This window comes from Pseudophryne corroboree, chromosome 6 (assembly GCF_028390025.1).
Source record: "Pseudophryne corroboree isolate aPseCor3 chromosome 6, aPseCor3.hap2, whole genome shotgun sequence".
Taxonomy (NCBI): Eukaryota; Metazoa; Chordata; class Amphibia; order Anura; family Myobatrachidae; genus Pseudophryne; species Pseudophryne corroboree.
Window position 1 is genome coordinate 726,703,829 of NC_086449.1, and position 24,111 is coordinate 726,727,939.

General features: G+C 45.4%; 1 protein-coding gene across 3 annotated transcripts in view; it reads right to left on the reverse strand.

The window, feature by feature from the left end:
- Positions 1-24,111, reverse strand: part of LOC134933319 (uncharacterized) — a 197,550-nt gene that overhangs the window by 126,471 nt on the left and 46,968 nt on the right. The gene's annotated exons all lie outside the window — the stretch shown is intronic.

The following is a 24,111-nucleotide window of genomic DNA, read 5'->3' on the forward strand; positions in this document are numbered from 1 at the left end:
TTCTGAATGTTTTGGGAGTCCTGCCTTGTCCACGAAAGAACCTTCTATTACTGAAGTCGGATCACCTTTGAGGAACCAGCGCACGAATGACTCTTCATCTCACAAAAACTGCATCCTTCCTAAATCTTCTCCAAAACAACAAACCAAGTACATAACTTCTGGCTGTATGTCATTCTCCTCTCCATACAATTGGTCCTCTGAAAATTCCTGTCATAGGAACCCGTCATCTGCTCAGTCTGTCAAGTTTTTATCTCCTGCTAAGAAAGCTGTGGTTTTGCCTTGTGACGTTGACTTCAATTCGGATTATGACTCAGTAGCTGAAGAAGCTCTGTTACTGGAGTCGCCTGTAAGCTATGACAATGTCTTTATGCTTCCAGTGGTAAAACCAAAACGGTCCCGTAAGAAGAAGCATCGTCGGAGATCTTGAATTTATGATTTTTCTCTAAGACTTTTTGATTCCCTTAGTCCTGTTCGGGACTACAGCTGATGCTGTTTTGTTCATACTGTTAACTGGTTGCGTATATTCCATGTTATACGGTGTGGATGGTGTGGGCTGGTATGAATCTTGCCCTTAGATTAACAAAAATCCTTTCCTCGTACTGTCCGTCTCCTCTGGGCATAGTTTCTCTAACTGAGGTCTGGAGGAGGGGCATAGAGGGAGGAGCCAGTGCACACCCATCTAAAGTTCTTTTTTCAGGACCACTAAATCTTTTAGTAACAGCATTACTGAAGGCTTTCAAGTCTTGAAGAACAGGATCGTTGGAAGAGATGAGTGGTTTAAGCCATTCCAGAGCCTCCCCCTTGAAGGCTATGCCCAAAAATAGAATTATCTCAGCATCAGAGGAAAGGCATGGACCCAATTCCCGAACTTGAAGTAACAGATCTCGAAAATTGCTCCAACCTCCCATTAAAGATAATAGGATCTGGGTCTTGGTCAGGATCAACAGAATGAGACTCTTTAGCTGGACCAACAGACTGGACTTTCTTTTCAGGCTTGACAGAAGGAAGAACTTTCTCAGGACCAACAGGACATGAAGCCCCTACTTGAGACTTACAAAACTTAAGGTTCTTCCCAGGAACCGGTAGGGCAGGAAATTTCTCTTTAGGATCAGCAAGACATGGAGACTCATTAACAGGAACAGTTAAATTAACTTTATGGACCGGAACAGGCAGACTTTGACTGGAAATAGATACAACAGAATTTGAGTCTATAGATAACTTTGGACAGTCTGATTTTGGAGTGAATCTTTGTTGTACTGCTTTAATGAAGGCAGGAAGATCAGTGAGCAATGGATTTTTGGACTTGATGAAGGGCTTGGCCCAGTCCAAAGCTTCCCCTCTGAAGGATCTTAGGAAATAATTAACTGCATTGGCAGGAGTGATGCTGATTGACGAGTCTGATTCGATGTATATGAGATACTGACGAGCCAGGGCACGGAATTGAGCAAGATCTTCTTCAAAGACAATATTCCCTGGAGTATTACAATGGATATCTTTCTTGGAACTAAAGCTAACAGATGCGACATGATAGTGTTTGGAGGCATTTTGGATACAGTCTGAGAAAGCTGTGTTCACACTGGAAATCAACTCTGAGGCACAATGTTTAACACTAAAACTTGAATCAGATGCCCTTTCTAGGGCTACAGGATCAGATGCCCCACCTGGGGCTTCAGAACTGGACATGAAAACTGGAACCTTTCCCAGAGCTTCAGGGTCTGATGACCCTTTTGGTGACAGGCCATCAACTACTCTTTCTGGAATCTGGACAGGCAGAGCCCCCTCCTGGGGCTGGACAGGCAGAGCCCCCTCCTGGGCCTGGACAGGCAGAGCCCCCTCCTGGGCCTGGACAGGCAGAGCCCCCTCCTGGGCCTGGACAGGCAGAGCCCCCTCCTGGGCCTGGACAGGCAGAGCCCCCTCCTGGGCCTGGACAGGCAGCTCTCGGACCTCTGGCAGGGCAGGCACCTCTCGGACCTCTGGCAGGGCAGGCACCTCACGGACCTCTGGCAGGGCAGGCACCTCACGGACCTCTGGCAGGGCAGGCACCTCACGGACCTCTGGCAAGGCAGGCACCTCACGGACCTCTGACCTCTGGCAAGGCAGACACCTCACGGACCTCTGGCAAGGCAGGCACCTCACGGACCTCTGGCAAGGCAGGCACCTCACGGACCTATGGCAAGGCAGGCACCTCACGGACCTCTGGCAAAGCAGGCACCTCACGGACCTCTGGCAAGGCAGGCACCTCACGGACCTCTGGCAAGGCAGGCACCTCACGGACCTCTGGCAAGGCAGGCACCTCACTGACCTCTGGCAAGGCAGACTTGGATGACTGAGTGACCCTGAAAGACAAGACAACATTTGGACTGACCGTTGACACAGCAGTCCTCACTTGCTCGATGGAAGGGAAAACAGCGTCCTCATGCCGTGAGGCAAAGGCAGACGGGTCCTCATGCCGTGAGGCAAGGGCAGACGGGTCCTCATGCCGTGAGGCAAGGGCAGACGGGTCCTCATGCCGTGAGGCAAGGGCAGACGGGTCCTCATGCCGTGAGGCAAGGGCAGACGGGTCCTCATGCCGTGAGGCAAGGGCAGACGGGTCCTCATGCCGGGAGGCAAGGGCAGTGGGGACCCCGCTTGGGGCTTTGGCACACGAGACCCCTCCTGGGGCACAGCCACTCGAGACCACTCCTGGGGCACAGCCACTCGAGACCCCTCCTGGGGCACAGCCACTCGAGACCCCTCCTGGGGCACAGCCAGAGACCCCTCCTGGGGCACAGCCACTCGAGACCCCTCCTGGGGCACAGGCGGTGAACACCTCACTGCTGATAAGAGACTTAATAGTCTCCTGTTGGTTCCCAAATTTAAGTTCTGAGCCCCTTGTCACAGGACTCCAATTGTAAATAAGAGTTTTCTTTTGGGCAACCATTTTGGGAGTAATAGGGTCTGGAAGAACATTGAGTGATTTATCAGCTTGAACCCTGGAAGGCTGAAGTTTATCAATATTTCTGGACTTGCATAATAAACAGTCTTTAATCAGGTGTTCAGCACTCCCTCAATAGAGACAGAGACCATTCTCCAAACGCCGCTGGCGTTCGGTTTCTGAGAGCCTGGGTCGCAGGTAACGCCGAAATCTCCTTTCACTCCAACATGACGAGGAAATTTCAGTAGTGGGGGAGCAAGAGTCTAGTCACATTGGTCTCAGAAGCCTGAGAGTAAGCTTTGAAAATGTCCAGAAAACTCCCAAAAATTTCTGGTATCAATTGAGTTATACCAGTAAAAAAATGTTTGTAACTGCTCAATTTTCACGAACAAAATACTCAGTCGCTCAGGATTCACTCCACCGTGGGACTGAGAGGACCTGGAACAGTTGCAAGAAAATGTACCAACAAAATTGTCCTCACCAGGCTGATTATGGCAAGGATTAACTGCCTCCAGGACACTTTGAGAGGTTGGAATACTCTGCTGCTGCAGCAGATCCACACGAGAAGACATTCCTAAAAAGGCTTGTAACAGCAGTGTCTGTATACTCTCAAAGTTCTGCAGCTTGCTCATAAGACCCGGAACTGGATCTGCAACATGAGTCTGACCGGCTGAGATCTGGACTGGACTTGACACGACAGGGTCCATTCTGAGCATACTACTCCAGTGGTGTGTGTTTTGTGGCCAGTGATAATGTTACAATTCACCTGCCTCTAATGTTTGGCAGGTGAATTACAAGGAGAGGATAACTACTGGAGGTGCAGGCAGATGCACAGTGACATAGAAATGGTTGACCAGACTTGACTGGGGAATACTGTAATAACTTGAGCACGTTGTTAGCAGAATTAAAGTTTAGCAGACTATGGACTCTCCCTTTAATACTGGAATGTGCAGTACCACACTTTACACTGATTATGGACAGCAGGTGAGTAATATAACACAGCTAAGAGCCAGGACTTGAATACAGCAGGACTAGAATGTATCACAATCACCGTTGCAGGTAATGAATGTCCACAGAAGTGCAGGAATACTAAGTACTTTATTATAGCAGTGGTATAATAAGGTATGGCAGAGGAATCACAGTAACAATCCAGGGTATAATATGAGCAAAGAGTAAATGGTTTTTCTGACTGAGACTTGCAGCAAAGTAATGAGGTAGTTGAACAAGGAACCAGAGTAATATAATCCACGGAACTCAGATTGCAGGACTTGTACAATAAAGCAGAACAGCATGCAGGCATAGAGGAAGTCCATAGTAACATGTAACACAAGTAATGAATACTAGAGAATCCACAGGGCACAGTGAAAGTCCAAAATATTTAGCTAGGTAGTCCTGGAACAAGAACAGGAGTTGCTGGATAACATGAACTGACTGACCGGGCTTCTCGGCATGAACTGGAGCTAGGACTAAGACACCAGGCAAAGCAGATAGTTCAGACAGGAAAGTAGTATAATATCACCGGCGTCGGAGAACTCAGCTAGCTGGTTTTTAACAGCCACACTAACCAATGAACAAGGCCAGACTGGGAGTGTTAACTCTAATTACAAACCCTATGCACCTGCTGAGCTGCATGTACACAGCCAAAGGAACAGAACACACAGATGTATCAGCTGACACCAGAAACATACTGAACAGAATCCTAACAGGTCCCAGTGAGGACTGAAACATTGCTGCCTTCACTTGCACTGATGCTGCTTTAAATAAAATGTAATTCTTTACCCAGAAGACTGGTGAGTGCTCCTAACTTGCATGGCTATTGTGGAGTGGCTTCGTCATTGGATTCACTCAAAATGGAATTGTCACCCTAGCATATTACTTATTTATGTGAGTGTGGATATTTCTGGAATATTGTTATATATACAGTATAAATTATATATATATATATATATATATATATATATACACAAAATCCGGCACTTATTGGGGACAGCGCGACCTCCAAATGGCTTGCTGGTGTGCCTTCCTCAGGGTGATAATCCCAAATACATAGCAGAACAAAAGAGGCGGCACTCCCAGACTTGTAAATGTGAAAAGCTTTAGTCAACGTTTCGGAGGGTCTCACCCCATCATCAGGATAATCCTGATGATGGGGTGAGACCCCCCGAAACGTTGACTAAAGCTTTTCACATTTACAAGTCTGGGAATGCCGCCTCTTTTGTTCTGCTATATATATATATATATATATATATATATATATACTGCTCAAAAAAATAAAGGGAACACTTAAACAACCCAATGTAACTACAAGTCAATCACACTTCTGTGAAATCAAACTGTCCACTTAGGAAGCAACACTGATTGACAATCAATTTCACATACTGTTGTGCAAATGGAATAGACAACAGGTGGAAATTATAGGCAATTAGCAAAACACCCCCAATAAAGGAGTTGTTCTGCAGGTGGTGACCACAGACCACTTCTCAGCTCCTATGCTTTCTGGCTGATGTTTTGGTCACTTTTGAAAGCTAGCGGTGCTTTCACTCTAGTGGTAGCATGAGACGGAGTCTACAACCCACACAAGTGGCTCAGGTAGTGCAGCTCATCCAGGATGGCACATCAATGCGAGCTGTGGCAAGAAGGTTTGCTGTGTCTGTCAGCGTAGTGTCCAGAGCATGGAGGCGCTACCAGGAGACAGGCAGGTACATCAGGAGACGTGGAGGAGGCCGTAGGAGGGCAACAACCCAGCAGCAGGACCGCTACCTCCGCCTTTGTGCAAGGAGCCCTGTAAATGACCTCCAGCAAGCCACAAATGTGCATGTGTTTACTCAAACGATCAGAAACAGACTCCATGAGGGTGGTATGAGGGCCCGACGTCCACAGGTGGGGGTTGTGCTTACAGCCCAACACTGTGCAGGACGTTTGGCATTTGCCAGAGAACACCAAGATTGGCAAATTCGCCACTGGCGCCCTGTGCTCTTCACAGATGAAAGCAGGTTCTCACTGAGCACATGTGACAGACGTGACAGAGTCTGGAGATGCCAAGGAGAACGTTCTGCTGCCTGCAACATCCTCCAGCATGACCGGTTTGGCAGTGGATCAGTAATGGTGTGGGGTGGCATTTATTTGGGGGGCCGCACAGCCCTCCATGTGCTCGCCAGAGGTAGCCTGACTGCCATTAGGTACCGAGATGAGATCCTCAGACCCCTAGTGAGACCATATGCTGGTGCGGTTGGCCCTGGGTTCCTCCTAATGCAAGACAATGCTAGACCTCATGTGGCTGGAGTGTGTCAGCAGTTCCTGCAAGACAAAGGCATTGATGCTATGGACTGGCCCGCCCGTTCCCCAGACCTGAATCCAATTGAGCACATCTGGGACATCATGTCTCGCTCCATCCACCAATGCCACGTTGCACCACAGACTGTCCAGGAGTTGGCGGATGCTTTAGTCCAGGTCTGGGAGGATATCCCTCAGGAGACCAACCGCCACCTCACCAGGAGCATGCCCAGGTGTTGTAGGAAGGTCATACAGGTACGTGGAGGCCACACACACTACTGAGCCTCATTTTGACTTGTTTTAAGGACATTACATCAAAGTTGGATCAGCCTGTAGTGTGTTTTTCCACTTTAATTTTGAGTGTGACTCCAAATCCAGACCTCCATGGGTTAATAAATTTGATTTCCATTGATAATTTTTGTGTGATTTTGTTGTCAGCACATTCAACTATGTAAAGAACAAAGTATTTAATAAGAATATTTCATTCATTCAGATCTAGGATGTGTTATTTTAGTGTTCCCTTTATTTTTTTGAGCAGTGTATATATATATATATATATATATATATATATACACACACACACACACACATATATATCATATATATGTGTATATATATATATATATATATGTATATATTTATATATATTCACACACAAATGCAGATTGATGGCTAGATAGATAGATAGATAGATAGATAGATAGATAGATAGATAGATAGATAGATAGATAGATAGATAGATAGATAGATAGATAGATAGATGGAGTGCATCCGGAAAATATTCACAGCGCTTCACTTTTTCCACATTTTGGTATGTTACAGCCTTATTCCAAAATGGAATATATTAATTTTTGTCCTCAATATTCTACACACAATACCCCATAATGACAACGGGAAAAAAGTTTTTATTGAGATTTTTTTCAAATGTATGCAGAATAAAAAACACTCTCCCTCTCTCTCTCCCTGACACTGTCTCTCTCATCCCTCTCTATCTCTCCCCCTGACACTGTCTCTCGCTACCTCTCCTCCTGTCACTGTTGCTTTCTCCCTTACTGTCTTGCCCTCTCTCTCTCTCTCCCTGACACTTTATCTCTCTCACTAACACAGTCTCTCTCTTCCTGACACTGTCTTTATGTCTCCATGACACACTCTCATTCTGACACTGTCTCTCCCTCTTTCTCTCCTTTAAATTGTCTCTCTCTCCCTGACACTGTCTCTTACTGACACTGTTTCTCTACCTCTCTCTGACACTGTCTCTTCCTCTCTCTCTCTCTCTCTCTCTCTCTCTCTCTCTCTCTCTCTCCTTGACATTGTCTAACGCTCTCCCTGACACTTTCTCTTTCAAAAACTCTCTCTCCCCCTGACACTGTCTCTCTCTCTGATACTCTCTCTCTCACACCCTCTGACACTCTTTCTCTCCATATCTCTCCGTGACACTCTCTTCCTGACACTGTCTCTCTCTTCCTGACAATATCTATCTCCCTGACACTGCATCTCCTCTCTCCCTGACACTGTGTGTGTGTGTGTGTGTGTGTGTGTGTGTGTGTGTGTGTGTGTGTGTGTGTCTCTCTGACACTGTCTCCCTCACTATCTCTCTCTCCCTGTCTCCCTCTCCCTGATGCTGTCTCTCTCCCTCTCTCTCCCTGATACTGTCTCTCCCTGACACATGCTCTCGTTCTCTCTCTTTCTCTCTCCCAGACACTCTCTCTTACTTTCCTCTCTTTCTCTTGCCTTCCCTAACACTCTCACTCCCCTCCCACTCTTGCTCCTCCCCCTTCTCTCTCAGTCTCTCCCTGACTCTCTCCCTTTAACACCCTTTCTCTCCCTGATGTCTTCGCTCTCCCTTCTCATTGCTTTCTTTCTTTCACCCTGACACCATATGTCTCACTCTTCTCTCTCTTTCTGTCATTCCCTTTTTTTACATTAAATACTCTCTCCGACCCCCTCTCTCCCTCTTTCGCTCTCTCTCTTCTTGCTCTCCTCTTTCTATATCTCTCCCTCCCCCTGACACCCTTTTTGTCTCTCACTCCCCTCACTATTTCTCCTGCTCTCCTATAAGGCATTGTAATGATAACGGTGGGGGTGGGACGACAACAAAGTTCTAATTACACCCCTGCGCAGACCGTCACAATATATGTATGTATTTCCTAATTTTGCATCCTCCATAATTGATTGTAACTGCAATTCTCTGTTACTTTAAGGACAAAGTTAGTGTAGGACCTGTAGACATGTGAAAACCCGAGATGTACAATAGGCTGCTAGCTACCACTTCTACTGCCTTATACCTTCAGGAGGGATGTGATTAGTGGGGTAATTCAGACCTGATCGTAGCAGCAAATTTGTTAGCAGTTGGGCAAAACCATGTGCACTGCAGGGGAGGCAGATTTAACATGTGCAGATAGAGTTAGATTTGGGTGTGGTGTGTTCAATCTGCAATCTAATTTGCAGTGTAAAAATAAAGCAGCCAGTATATTTACCCTGCACAAAAACAAAATAACCCACCCAAATCTAACTCTCTCTGCAAATGTTATATCTGCTCCCCCTGCAGTGTACATGGTTTTGCCCATCTGCTAACAAATTTTCTGCTGCGATCAACTCTGCATTAGGCCCTATGTACTTGTAATATCCTGCTAGACCCCTGTGTGGGGAAATGGATAATATAGATTTATTTTCCATTGTTATGTCTATATATATAATCTGTACTATGAAAAGCTAAAAATACATATGTACAAATACCCTCACAGAGGGATGTTAAGGTGCTACTGGTTGTACTCTCACAGAGAGGAATTCTGTAATAAATAATACCCTCCCTGAGGAGAATTGAGATATTCCCCATCCCCGGAGTGAGATACTGTATGGATATGGGACTATAGAGCCAGGCGAGTCCATATTCCTGAAAGAAGGGGGTTTATCTCATAAGGGACAGAGAGACCCCATCCAACTCGTGCGGGCAACGGCCGATGAGGTGAATCCGGGCACCTTAAGGAGAAAGTATAAGAGGAGGTACCTTGGAGACCGTTGGTGTCGCAGCAAGGGGAACGGACCTGGACGGAGAGACAGTGATCCGCAAGTGGAAAGCCCGCCGCCAATCCACAGAACCCGTATCCGGTGTGTGGGTGCCCGACCTGGATCTCCGTTAGCCGCGGTGTAGTCGGAATAAGCTCAGGAGAGGTGTTGAGAGGGGCGGCGATCAGACTGAGGAGGACGGCGTCGGCGGGACCTCTGCGATCTGAGCCCCTGCCTGCTAGAGAGAGAGAGAGGCGGCACACGTCTGACAGGAGCCGCCCCGAAGGGACAGCCCAGCAGTGAGTGACGGTGAGAGGCGGGACTGGATGGAGCTTAGAACCGCAGGAGTGGGCGGCGGCTACCCAGTCACTCCAACCCCTGGGAGGGGGCGCCAGGCGTGAGTGACAGCGGAAGAGAGAGCTCCCTGTAAAGTATTACAGTCACCGCCGGTCAGCTGGGGAGAGGCATAAACTGCTTTCAGTGTGATCAGCAGGTAATTGGACACTCTCATCCCAAAACCCATCACTACTATTACCAGCAGCTTTGACTCACCGCTAGCCTAGGGCACTTCATCCCAGTGAGAACCATCCTACTAACACCCGGCCAGCTGGCTTAAGAGCCGTTAGGAAGTGCAGAATTACATAGCCTGTATTGAACTCCATTTCCGAGGTCAGTAACAATTAGTCGGAGTTATTTGGTATATAGAGAAAGTAACGTATATGGTGATTTACTTGAAGTATTGTATAGCAAATGTTACAGGAATTTACCTAACCTTTTACATATAGGGACCTGATACGACGGAGGGTCATCCTGGATACAAATAAGGGTTCCAGTATAATAAATATTGCTTTAGTATTCTACGTTGTCATTGATGCTTAAGGTTGAAATGATACCGCTAGTTAACCCTATGAGTGTCTTCAATTCCTTCTTCTTTTGTAAAGGATAAATATCATTAAATACATCACTTATAACCCTTCTTCATCGCTGGTCAGTGTGAAATTCTTGCCAGACTCTGGAGCAGAACCCTAAAAGGGATTTTCTGAGGATCATAAGGTAATAGGGTAATCAGTATATCTTTGTTGGAATGACTACAAAAAAAATAGTGCAGCGCAGTGAAACCTGAAAATACGTGACTTAAAATACTCAGGTTATTACAAAGTTTGGCGTCCACGAACAGGATATCCGCAAAATGTCGGCTCCACAGACGCCCGCATCGACATCAGGCAGGAGGCTTCTCCCAGCATCCCCTAGGAAGGGAAATTCGACTACTACCACTACCACAACGGCATCACCTATAACTATGCCGTACTATTTTGGGGCCCCGTGGTTGCCTACGTATGCTGGCAATGTACGAACAGCTGGCTCAAGCACACTTAAGGAGTTTAAGGACAAACTATATTCTTTGTTTCGGTTATATCCACTTAGTGCGAAACAACAAGTGGAGATTGTGTTGGGACAACTGAGAGACTCTGCATTACGTGAAGTGAAGGCCTGGGAAGATGAGGAAAAAGAGACGGCGGAGGATATTTTCCAAAGACTCGGGAGCAGATTCGATTCCAAAACGCTTGCGGAGGTCAAAAGTCACCTTTATGCAAGAAAACAGCGACCCAAAGAATCTTTACGGGATTTTGCTCTGGGATTACAGGAGGCGATGAAAGCGGTTAAAATCCTCGACGCTCGCAAGATTGTCCAGGCCGACGAGACTCTAATTAACCTTTTCATAGAAGGAGCTTAAGGGGAGACGGTTCGCTCTCAATTACAAATGTGGAAGCGTCAACAGCCGAATTGCTCGTTTTCCGAGTTTAAGGAGACAATCCTCCAAATCCTTGGGTTAAACCAAAGCGACGACGCTGACCACGAATCAGCAACTGAAAAATTCGATGAGGAGAATCCACATGTAGATAAATCGTGCCCCAGATTCGAGACCCTGATGCCGAAGGGAGCCGTTTCACAGCAGGCCCAAACTCCAGCTGGAACGGATCCTATCAGTGTGCTTGGCAGCAAGCTTACGGAGCTCACGCTGAATTTGGCTCGGATGAATCAACGAATTGACGAGTTAAGTGAGGAGCAAGGCGACAACCGACGAAGAGAATGGCGCCAATGGCGCAGTGGCCGGAATCGACCCCGTTGGGACATGCCCAGAGAGTCGGGACGGCGACCCACTGACCGATTCGACCCCCAGGGGAGACCAATCTGCAGGGGTTGCCAACAAAGTGGACATGTCGAACGAAACTGCCCTAATGCCAATTTAAACAGGGCAACCCCGAGGCAAGGGACCGACCCTCGGGAGGAGGCCCAGTAACCGGTCCGTCATCGCAAGAGTGGTGGCCCAGGTACATTGGCGAGTGCCCACATCTGAAGATACGGGTTAATGGGGTCGAAGTAACGGCTCTCCTGGATACGGGTTCTCAAGTATCTACTATACGTCTCACAGAGTTTCTTCGACATTGGGATGAGCATACCATCGTAACCCCACCAACTACCTGGCTCCATCTACTGGCCAGCAACAGACAACCAATCACATACCGAGGATATTGGGAACCCGATATGAGAGTAGGGAAGGCCAAGGGGTGCCTAGTGACCACGGCGCCTAGTACACATTTACCTCCGGTTATTTTAGGCATGAATATCCTGAAAAACTGCCCCGATGAATTAGTGGAAGCTCTACGATGCGAAATGAGAACTGCGGCTCCCAGAGAGCGGAGGGCCTTACAACAGACGGTACGGTTACTTGAGAAGCAGAGGAGATTTGCCAACGTGCGGGGGGAGGTTGGAAAAGCCCGAGTTACAGATCAACAACCAATCCGGTTAGAGCCCAAGTCCGAACAGGTGGTGTGGTGTAAGACCAGGATAGGCCCTTTGGGACGCAATTATGAGGCCCTGGTAGAATCTTTCGACCCGGATGGACGGCAGCCTTTCGCTGTAGCAAGAACATTGGCGATCGTAGAACATGGAAGGGTGCCTGTGCGAGTGCTCAACCCACATAACTACCCCATCCGACTTTACAAACGCTACCCGGCAGCAAGGGTAAGTCAAGTAGACTTTCAAGATATTGTGGGACAGAGTGGTATCACAACTCCAGGTGAGGCAGCAGCGGAGGAATCCATCAAAGATGTGGGAACCCCATGGTGGTCCGACATGCAGATCGGTGACGAGGATATATCAGAAGCTCAACGAGAGGGGGTACTTCAGGTGGTGCGACGAAATGCTGAGGTTTTTAGTCAACACCCTTCTGATTTCGGCAAGGCCGAGAAAGTATTTCATCGGATACCTACAGGAACCACCCCTCCGATTAAAGAGAGGCATCGTCCATTACCTCCTGCCATGTATCAGCCTGTGAGAAGTATGCTCGCCGAGATGAAGGAGGCTGGGGTAATTCAAGAGAGCCACAGTCCGTGGGCGGCACCGATTGTGATTGTGAAGAAGAAGGACGGCAGCCTTCGGTTCTGCGTAGATTATCGCTGTCACCCATGCTGTCACCCATAAGGATGCTTACCCGCTACCAAGAATCGAAGAATAATTAACGGCCTTGAAAACGGGCGCATACTTCTCCACGTTAGATCTTACCAGCGGGTACTGGCAGGTTCAAATGGCCCCCGAAGATAGGGAAAAGACGGCTTTCACAACCCCAATGGGCCTATTTGAATTCAATTGGATGCCCTTCGGACTCTGTAACGCACCAGCTACATTCCAGCGGGTCATGGAACATTGTCTTGGCCATCACAATTTTGAGACAGTGTTGTTATACCTTGACGACGTCATCATCTTTTCGAAAAGTTACGAGGATCACCTTAGGCATTTGGAGGAGATATTCAATTTGCTGATTCGTGCTGGGCTGAAGCTCAAACCGGCCAAATGCCATCTACTCAAGCCCAAGGTTCGGTATCTTGGTCATGTTGTCAGCGCCAAAGGAGTGATGTCTGACCCAGAAAAGATTAATGTTGTGCAAGGTTGGCCGGTACCCCGAACAGTCCGGGACGTCCAAAGTTTCCTAGGATTCGTCGGTTATTATAGGCGTTTCATTAAACAATTCACCCGAGTAGCCACTCCATTGCATGAACTCCTAATGGGGAGATCTGGTGTGGAGAGAAGAAGCTCATCTTTCGTAGATTGGAAAGAAGAACATCAAAAGGCCTTCGACCAACTGAAGGTTGCATTGACGGAGGCTCCACTACTCGCCTATCCGGACTATGATAAACCCTTCGAAGTATACACCGATGCCAGTCACCGTGGTTTGGGGGCTGTCTTATCTCAGAGGCAGAATGGACAGGAGCGAGTTATTGCCTATGCCAGTCGGGGACTTCGCAAAACTGAGCGAAACAGTGAAAATTATAGCACCTTCAAGCTGGAGTTGTTGGCTCTTGTCTGGGCCATCACGGAAAAATTTAGAGATTACTTGGCCGCCACCCCATTCATCATCATGACGGATAACAATCCTTTGGCCCATCTGTCTACTGCTTGGCTGGGAGCCCTTGAACAAAGATGGGTATCCCGCCTAGCCAACTTCAACTATGCAGTCTCGTACAGGAGTGGAAAATCGAATGGCAATGCTGATGCTCTATCGCGGCTACCGACTACGGATGTCGCAGAAAAAGTAGAAGATGTTGATGAAGATATCGAAACTCCAGTGTTCAATTTTCGTGGAATGGGTCGAACTGCCACATCTGATCCGTTATCTGCCGTCATAGCTTCGCAAGATAGAGACTCACCAAGTGACCCAGTCCCCAGTGACTGGTCAAGTATTCAACGACAAAGCCCCGTGTTAAGGGAATTACTGGCTTTACTCCAACAGGACCGCCGGTTAAACAGGGTCCAGAGAGCTGAAGCTGATCCAGAATTAATAAAATGGCTGCGACATCGGGATCGTCTCCAGCTGAGACGAGATCTTCTACTGCGAGTCAGCACAGACCCTGGCACTCATCAGACGGTGACTCAAATTGTTGTTCCCAGAGAGCAGGCCACCCTACTCTTGACAGCATATCATGATCAATCCGGGCACTTCGACATGCATAAGACAGAAGTAATATTAAGAAAGAGATACTTCTGGATTAGCATGAGAGAAGACATTGAAAGGTGGTGCCGAAATTGTGTACCGTGCAGTCTCAAGCGACATCCAGATGCTAGCCAGAAGGATGCCTTACACTCCATTAAGAGTCGATATCCGTTGCAAATTGTCGCTATGGACCACGTGAAGCTTGAACCTAGCCCCAGTGGGTATCAGTACGCCTTGACTATGACTGACCATTATAGTAAATTCCTGGTCGTAGTACCAGCTAAAGATCTTACAGCAAAGACCACCGTGGAGCTGTTCCTCAAACATTTCGCTCGGCCTTATGGGTATCCTGATTGCATCCTGACGGATCAAGGTCCTGCGTTTGAATCCCAGCTTTTCCAAGAACTCTGTTCTTATTATGGTTGCCAGAAGGCGAGAACTACGGTCTACCACCCGCAGGGGAACGGCCTGTGTGAACGAGCTAATCAAACTATCATTAGTATGTTGAGGAGTCTGCCGACGGGGGACCGGGCCAGATGGCCAACTCTACTTCAGGAGCTTACATATCTGTATAACAATACAGAACATTGCTCCACAGGTTTTACGCCTTACTACCTTATGTTTGGCCGGCGATGAAAGTTGCCTCGGGACTTGGAATTGTTGCCGTCGGAGATTCATATTGATAACCCTCAGACTGACTGGGTCCGTGAACACCAACAGAGAATAAAAACAGCCCAAGCAATTGTGGAAAAGCGACTAGGGGTGGTCCATCAGCGTCAAGAAGAAAATTATAACGCACGTACCCGGCCTGTGCCTATAAAAGTCGGGGATAGGGTCTGGAGAAAACGAAATCACCGCTGTAGTAAATTAGATACGATGTGGGAAACTAACCCGTATGTTGTAATTAGTGTCCCGGAAGGTGAGCAATATACCTACAAGATCTGCAGCGGTCCGGGGAAACCAACTAGTGTTGTAGCTCGCGACCAAATGAAATTGTGTAATGCCAGGATCCCTGAGGAAGGACAGGTCCTGTCTAAAGAAAATGAACCAGAGTTACCCGAGGAGGGCATACCACTATATGACCCCATCGAACTTTTGCTCTTCATGGGGAATTCAATGTCCCAAGACTCAGTCCAGCGTGTATTACCAGACTCAATAGCAGAAGGATCATTAGAAGGCGACGAAGCTCCTTACGCTGAGGGCGACCCCATGGAGTATGGTATACCTGCCCTAGGAACCTGAAGGTCAAAACGCCCCAATAAGGGTATCCTACCTTTGAGATATTGCGAGTACATTGGAATATAGTATTCACCTGTTGATCCCAAATATCCTGTATAAATGAGAAGTGGAAGATAATATGCCTTCTAGCAACCATTATTCGAGTGAATGTAACAAGGTTTTTTTGAAAAGGTTATGTAACAGAATTCCGGCCGTGTTCACTCAGGTAACTGTTGAACATGGTCTTGAATTCACTATGGGAAAGATGGCGAAATGCGTGAGGACACGCATATTTCCAGCAGGGGAGTATGTAATATCCTGCTAGACCCCTGTGTGGGGAAATGGATAATATAGATTTATTTTCTATTGTTATGTCTATATATATATAATCTGTACTATGAAAAGCTAAAAAAATACATATGTACAAATACCCTCACAGAGGGATGTTAAGGTGCTACTGGTTGTACTCTCACAGAGAGGAATTCTGTAATAAATAATACCCTCCCTGAGGAGAATTGAGATATTCCCCGTCCCCGGAGTGAGATACTGTATGGATATGGGACTATAGAGCCAGGCGAGTCCATATTCCTGAAAGAAGGGGGTTTATCTCATAAGGGACAGAGAGACCCCATCCAACTCGTGCGGGCAACGGCCGATGAGGTGAATCCGGGCACCTTAAGGAGAAAGTATAAGAGGAGGTACCTTGGAGACCGTTGGTGTCGCAGCAAGGGTAACGGACCTGGACGGAGAGACAGTGATCCGCAAGTGGAAAGCCTGCCGCCAATCCACAGAACCCGTATCCGGTGTGTGGGTGCCCGACCTGGATCTCCGTTAGCCGTGGTGTAGTCAGAATAAGCTCCAGGAGAGGTGTTGAGAGGGGCGGCGATCAGACTGAGGAGGACGGCGTCGGCGGGACCTCCGCGATCCGAGCCCCTGCCTGCTAGAGAGAGAGAGAGGCGGCACACGTCTGACAGGAGCCGCCCGAAGGGACAGCCCAGCAGTGAGTGACGGTGAGAGGCGGGACTGGACGGAGCTTAGAACCGCAGGAGTGGGCGCCAGGCGTGAGTGACAGCGGAAGAGAGAGCTCCCTGTAAAGTATTACAGTCACCGCCGGTCAGCTGGGGAGAGGCATAAACTGCTTTCAGTGTGATCAGCAGGTAATTGGACACTCTCATCCCAAAACCCATCACTACTATTACCAGCAGCTTTGACTCACCGCTAGCCTAGGGCACTTCATCCCAGTGAGAACCATCCTACTAACACCCGGCCAGCTGGCTTAAGAGCCGTTAGGAAGTGCAGAATTACATAGCCTGTATTGAACTCCATTTCCGAGGTCAGTAACAATTAGTCGGAGTTACAGGATCCAAAAGGGACACAGTGGCAGGTGTACAAATAGACTTTGTTAAGGGTTAGTCGTCTATGCCCTTTTACCTTCCGTAGCCATAAGACAAGCATTGGAGAGTCTTGATAGTTCGTGGGCCTCGTAAAAGGGAGAAGCCTAGTATTCACAGGAACTAACCCTAAGTAAATAGGGAGGAATTGCAGGAGTTACAATACATAGTTTTTGCACTCCTATAGGAATGCTAACCCAACACGCTAACACTGATTAAAGATGCTAATAATCGGCGAGCCAGCCACTTCCAGAGTCTCCTAGTTCACTAGATCGACACCGACTCCCCGGTCGCTAGTCGTAGCCAGAATAGCCGCTATTAAAGTATCCGATCCAAACGCAGCGGCTTGCCGGAACGCAATTAACTTTATAACCCCTTCGGATGTACATACCCGTGGAAAATAAGCAGGATTAGACATAGTATCACCGACCTAGGGTTTTGTCCTAAAAGTGAGACTAACCCCAGTTAACTGTAGCCTAAGCCTGATAGAACATCATTACCAGCGTACCACTCTAATGTGCACCAACGAGAGGTAAATGAGTACTCAGGAAAAACCGGGACATTTTGTTGGGGAATAGAGGGGTTCTTCCTTCAGTTGGCAGTCGCCATACTGAGCGAACGATTAAGTAGCTGTACTGCTTTATTTGGTATATAGAGAAAGTAACGTATATGGTGATTTACTTGAAGTATTGTATAGCAAATGTTACAGGAATTTACCTAACCTTTTACATTTAGGGACCTGATACGACGGAGGGTCATCCTGGATACAAATAAGGGTTCCAGTATAATAAATATTGCTTTAGTATTCTACGTTGTCATTGATGCTTAAGGTTGAAATGTTACCGCTAGTTAACCCTATGAGTGTCTTCAATTCCTTCTTCTTTTGTAAAGGATAAATATCATTAAATACATCACTTATAACCCTTCTTCATCGCTGGTCAGTGTGAAATTCTTGCCAGACTCCGGAGCAGGACCCTAAAGGGATTTTCTGAGGATCATAAGGTAATAGGGTAATCAGTATATCTTTGTTGGAACGACTACAAAAAAAATAGTGCAGCGCAGTGAAACCTGAAAATACGTGACTTAAAACAAAGGTTATTACATACTGATCTACTGTTGAGGTCTGGAGCTTTCCTGAATATTACTCTGCATTTTGTGGGTAAGTGGTCAGCTAAAAGCTCATCCTCCAGCAATAAGGGCCAATGTTTTCTTAAGATTTGTTGTACTTTTGTGGCTTGTTTTAAATAGTCTGTGATGAAAAGTATCTTATTTTCATATCCTGTCTCTTCTCTGTTCTTATATTTTAATAAAACAGTTCTATCCAATGTTTCCACTTGTTTGGATGCTTGCTCGACCAGCTCTTCTATGTAGTCTTTTTCTTTGAATTGTTCTGACATTTCTCTCCCCTGTGCACTGTAGTCCTCTAACTTGGAGCAATTCCTCCTTAACCTAATGAATTGCCCTTTGGGTATTATCTTGAGCGAACAAGGGTAATGCCAACTGCTAGAGAGTATGAAACTGTTAACATCGACTGTCTTGCAGAAGGTATTGGTGTGTATGCAGCCATTATCTATGAATATGTTGAGGTTGCGGAATTCAATACTCTTCTGTATTTGGTGGTGAATCTAAGGTTATTGTCATTTGTGTTTATGTATGTAAAAAAAAAAAATAACTGTCTCTTCATCACTCCGCCACACAAAGATTATGTTGTCAATGTACTTGTTCCAAAGTATGAGATATGCCCCAAGCTTCTGGTTGGAACAAATGTGGTTGTCCTCCCACAAACTCATAAATAAATTGGCATAGCTTGGGGCAAATCTCATCCCCATGGTTGTCCCTGTGATTTGTAAATAGAAGATATCCTTAAACCAAACATAGTTATGCCTTAATAGGAAAGCAATACCGTCAATAATGGAACATACAGTAGTTGTGTGGATGGTAAATTATATTTATTTTTATATATATATATATATATATATATTTCATAGTAACTAAGGTTGAAAAAAGACAATTGTCCATCGAGTTCAACCTATTTGTGGTCTCCTATGCAGTCTTATTATAGGACTAGTTATTTTTATGTTAGGACTAGTTATATTAACTATAATGCGTGCCTACGCACCATAACCCTGAATATCTTTATCCAATAGGAATTTATCTAACCCATTCTGAAAGGTGTTGACTGAGTCCGCAGTTACTACTCTCTCAGACAGGGAATTCCAAACACGTATTGTCCTTACTGTGAAAAAAACTTTTCACCTCAATGTGTGGAAACTCCTCTCCTCTAACCTAAGCGAGTGACCACGTGTTCTCTGTGCTGATCTTATAGAATATATAGAGATGGGGCCTGGACTGCACACCCTAACTTCTTAAAATGGGATGTGCTACCTTGCTGGGACTAAGTACTGCAATACTACAATATAGGAACAAAGGGTGCAGGTGCTGTCCTTTTTTTCTTTTACATTAAGCAGCCTCTTTCATTTGCTTAACACTGATCTTTCACTCCTATCCTTTTTCTGTGTGGTGCCCTGGGGTGGTGTGGCTGGGGTAGTCTGGGGGTGCTCTGCATCCCAGAGGTGAACCCCTATAGTGTTAGGGACATGTCCGATTAGGTCACCGTGAAGTAGGTGGGCAGGCTCATATACTGGCCAATATATGCCAAGAACCTCAAATATTATATTATGGTTGTAATCATTTTAATGGTGTATGGTGCACCTGCACCCTTTGTTCCTATATTGTAGTATTGCTAATCTTATAGAAAACAGGTCCCTCCCAAGCTCTGTGTATTGACCCCTTATATATTTGTAGATGTTTATCATGTTCCCTCTTAGTCTCCTCTTTTCCAATGTAAACATGCATAGCCTTGCAAGCCTTTCCTCGTATTCCAGCATCTCCATGCCCTTGATTAGTTTGGTCGCCCGCCTCTGAACCTTTTCTAGCTCCAAGATATCCTTTTTGTAATATGGTGCCCAAAATTGCACACAGTATTCAAGATGAGGCCTCACTAGTGATTTATATAATGGGAGTATAATACTCCCGTCCCTTGCATCAATACCCCGTTTTATGCATGCTAATATCTTATTAGCCTTCTTTGCTGCACTCCTACTTTGGGTACTGCTGCTTAATTTGTTATCTATGTGAACCCCTAAGTCTTTTTCCAGTACAGAATCCCCTAATATTACCCCATTTAGTATGGTGTACTTAGGTGTTATTTTTGGTCTTGCCCCCACAGTGCATTACCTTACACTTGTCTTTGTTCAATCTCATTCTCAATTTTGCTGCCCATGCTTCCAGTTTAGTTAAGTAGTTCTGAAGAGACTCAGCATCCCCCTCCGTATTTATAACCTTACACAATTTGGTATTGTCTGCGAAAATTGATACCATGCTCTCTAGACCTACTGTTAGGTCGCTGATGAAAATGTTGAACAAAAGTAGTCCAAGTACAGACCCTTGTGGCACACCACTTAGTACTTTAGTCCAATTTGAAAATGATCCATTGACCACAATGCGCTGCTCCCTATTATCTAACCAATTACTAACCCAAGTGCATATTATGCTCCCTAGGCCTATTTCTTGTAGCTTGTAGATAAGACGCATGTGTGGTACAGTGTTGAAAGCTTTGGCAAAGTCTAAAAAGATTATATCTACCTCCTTACCCTGATCCAGGTTCGCACTTACTGTTTCATAAAAGCCAAGTAAGTTGGCCTGACATGATCTGTCCTTCACAAATCCATGTTGGTTCCTTTTAATGACCTTATTTGCTTCAAGGAACTTTTGAATACTGTCCCTTAGAATACCTTTCAATACTTTCCCCACTATAGATGTAAGACTAACTGGTCTATAATTACCTGGTTCAGCTTTGTTCCCCTTTTTAAATATCGGCACTACCTCCGCTATACTCCAGTCTTTGGGAACCATACCCGATTTAATCGAATCCATGAAGATCAAAAATAGAGGTCTTGCTAGTTCAGCGTGCAGCTCAATAAGAACCTTTGGGTGAATTCCTTCGGGACCACGTGACTTATTAATCTTTAACTTTTTTAATTGGTCACAGACTACCTCCTCACATAAATAAGCATTTAGCAGTGGGACATTATCTTTGTTGAGATTTTGTGTTAGACCCAGCATTTGGTCCTCTCTGCTCTCTGGTAAATACAGTTGAAAAAAACTTGTTTAGTTTGTTTGCTGTCATTATCATTTTTGATTAAGACTCCCCTCTTGTCCTTTAAAGGGCCTATACTCTCCTTTTTTAGTCTCTTGCTGTTGATGTACTTAAAAAAAAGTTGGGATTCACTTTGCTTTCCTTTGCTACTAGTTTTTCATTTTCTACTTTAGCAGCTCTTATTCCTTTTTTGCATATTTTGTTACAGTCCTTATAGTGTTGAAATGACTCCGCATCCCCCTCAGATTTGTATTTTTTAAATGCTCATTTTTTTTGTCCATTAATTCCTTTATATTTTTGTTGAACCACATTGGTTTGGGATTTTTATTCCTTTTTTTGCTGCTAGTGGGAATACATTTACGAGTATTATTAATTAGCAGTGATTTTAATACCTCCCATTTCTCTGTAGTATTTTTTCCTTGAAACAGAATTTCCCAATGTCCCTTAACACCTTCTTCATCATGTCAAAGTTGGCTTTGCTAAAGTTTAGAGTCCTAGTTGGGCCAGTATAGGACTGCTTATGAAAACCGATATTGAATGTTACCATATTGTGGTCGCTGTTACCTATGGGCTCTTCTACTTCAATATTTGATACCAATTCCCCATTGTTAGTTAATACCAGGTCTAAGATTGCATTGTACCTAGTTGGTTCCTCGATTAATTGAACTAAGTAATTATCATTTACCGTGTTTAAAAACATATTGCCCCTAGCAGTATCACATGAATTGATTTTCCAGTTTCTCTCGGGATAGTTAAAGTCTCCCATCATTACTGTCTCCTACTCCTGCTGCTCTTTCAATTTGGTTCAGTAACAGTTTCTCGTCAGACACATTAATACCAGACGGCCTGTAGCATAACCCCAATAATAACTTCTTTATTCCTTTACCCCCGCATGCAATTTCTACCCATAACGTCTCAATAGTATTTACAGTCCCTTCTTGAATATCTTCCCGTATAACAGGTTTTAGAAATGGCTTTACGTAAAGACATACCCCTCCTCCCTGTTTATTTAGCCTGTCTCTCCTGTACAGCGTGTAACCCTCTAGATTGACTGTCCAATCATGAGATTCATCCCACCACGTTTCAGTAATGCCTATAATATCATATATATACAGGCTCTATTGGATTGGCACTCACCCCATCCACGGCTGTCATGCTCCGGTGCCCTCTGGAAAACATCTGTATACCATATACTAAGCAAGCAGTGGCACTCAGATACTTCATTCAGTGAGTAAAAACCTGGTGGTTTAATTCATAACTCAGCAAAAGCAGGCCTAAAAATGGCTGTGATCACAAAGAGAGACAAACAAGGATAATATGGCATCATGGGACTTCCGGTCGATGATTGCACAATGGGGGTAATTCCAAGTTGATCGCAGCAGGAATTTTGTTAGCAGTTGGGCAAAACCATGTGCACTGCAGGGGAGGCAGATATAACATGTGCAGAAAGAGTTAGATTTGGGTGGGTTATTTTGTTTCTGTGCAGGGTAAATACTGGCTGCTTTATTTTTACACTGCAAATTAGATTGCAGATTGAACACACCACACCCAAATCTAACTCTCTCTGCACATGTTAAATCTGCCTCCCCTGCAGTGCACATGGTTTTGCCCAACTGCTAACAAAATTCCTGCTGCGATCAACTTGGAATTACCCCCATTGTTCTATGATGGATGGGGATCTCAATCTAATGAATCGTCATTTCCAGGAGCTGAGACTGAAGCTGCTTATGACAACATCCGGGCGCGCAATGCGGATGACGACTTCCGGCTGGCGGTGACGATTTCGAGCCACTGAACACTGACAACATACTTACGGTCAGCGGGCCGTGTTCTCTGAAAGTGTGAAAGACTGAAGTGGATATGGGGATTAGGATTCAGATCAGTTGTTAAATAGGTTTTTTAGTTTCCAGTTGATCCATGTCTGGAAATATGTGTGTCTTTTTGATTACAGAAAGGGGTATAAATATGATACAGGTTAGACCTTCAATATGCCTTGAAAAAGACACCAGTGAGTGTCGAAACGCGTTGGTAGGAGGTTTTTTTTACTAGAGGGAATTGTTTGGAGGATCACCATTTGTGCTGGATGGCTGGTTCCGGGGACACCTGGTGACAACATCTTTACCCAAGCTGTTAAGTCTACTTATGTGGTAGACCATTCCATTTGGTGAGGGGCCAATCATTACCTCTTTCATTTGTTGTTTTATGTGCTTTTTTTAAAATAAATGTTGTCACACTATTGGGAGTTATTCCTCTTTCTACATGTGATTTGCACTGAGGGAGGTACACAAGGTTGGAGGAGTAGCGAGTGTGAACAAGCTCCATCAAGCGCACCTATTCTCTATTCTCTATCAGATGCTATTGTCTACTTTTTCCATAGTAGACCTCTTGTTTGGGTACGAGACTTGTCTAACAATTTTCTAATGATCTGGCACAAAACATATTACACTATGTATGTGTTATTTGTTTTTATTTCATGAACGATCATGGACCCATGTGGTGATTTTTGATCGCATAAAAATTCCTAACTGTAAGGTGACACTTTCTTTCCATTTGGGATCAAAAGGAAGCCTTTGTGGCGCACAATATTTTATGTAATTTATTTATTTTATTTATTAACAGTTTCTTATATAGCGCAGCAAATTTCGTTGCGCTTTATAATTGGAAATAATAATGATATAACATACTGGGTGATAACAAACAGTCATAGAGGTAGGAAGGCCCTGCTCACAAGCTTACAATCTATAGGGAAATAGGCATGTATACACAAGGAAAGGTGCTATCTATTGCATAGTTGTCTGCCAGATTGCAAAGTTTCTTGGTGGGCTGTATGATATGGTCATATAGCAATGATGAACCGGGTACGAGAGAAAGGGAAAGTGAGGAATGAGAAGACATGTGAGGATATGTGTGGACTGTACAGAGTGGATGCAATTTGATAGGAAGGTTTATGAAAGTTACGTGGGCGGTTCTGGAATTTGATACGCTTGCCTAAAGAGGTGAGTTTTCAGGGAACGCTTGAAGGTTTGGAGACCAGAGGAGAGTCTTATTGTGCGTGGTAGGGCATTCCACAGAGTGGGTGCAGCCCGATGAAAGTCCTGCAATCGTGAGTAGGAGCGAGTAATGAGTGTGGATGAGAGACGCAGGTCTTGTGAAGAGT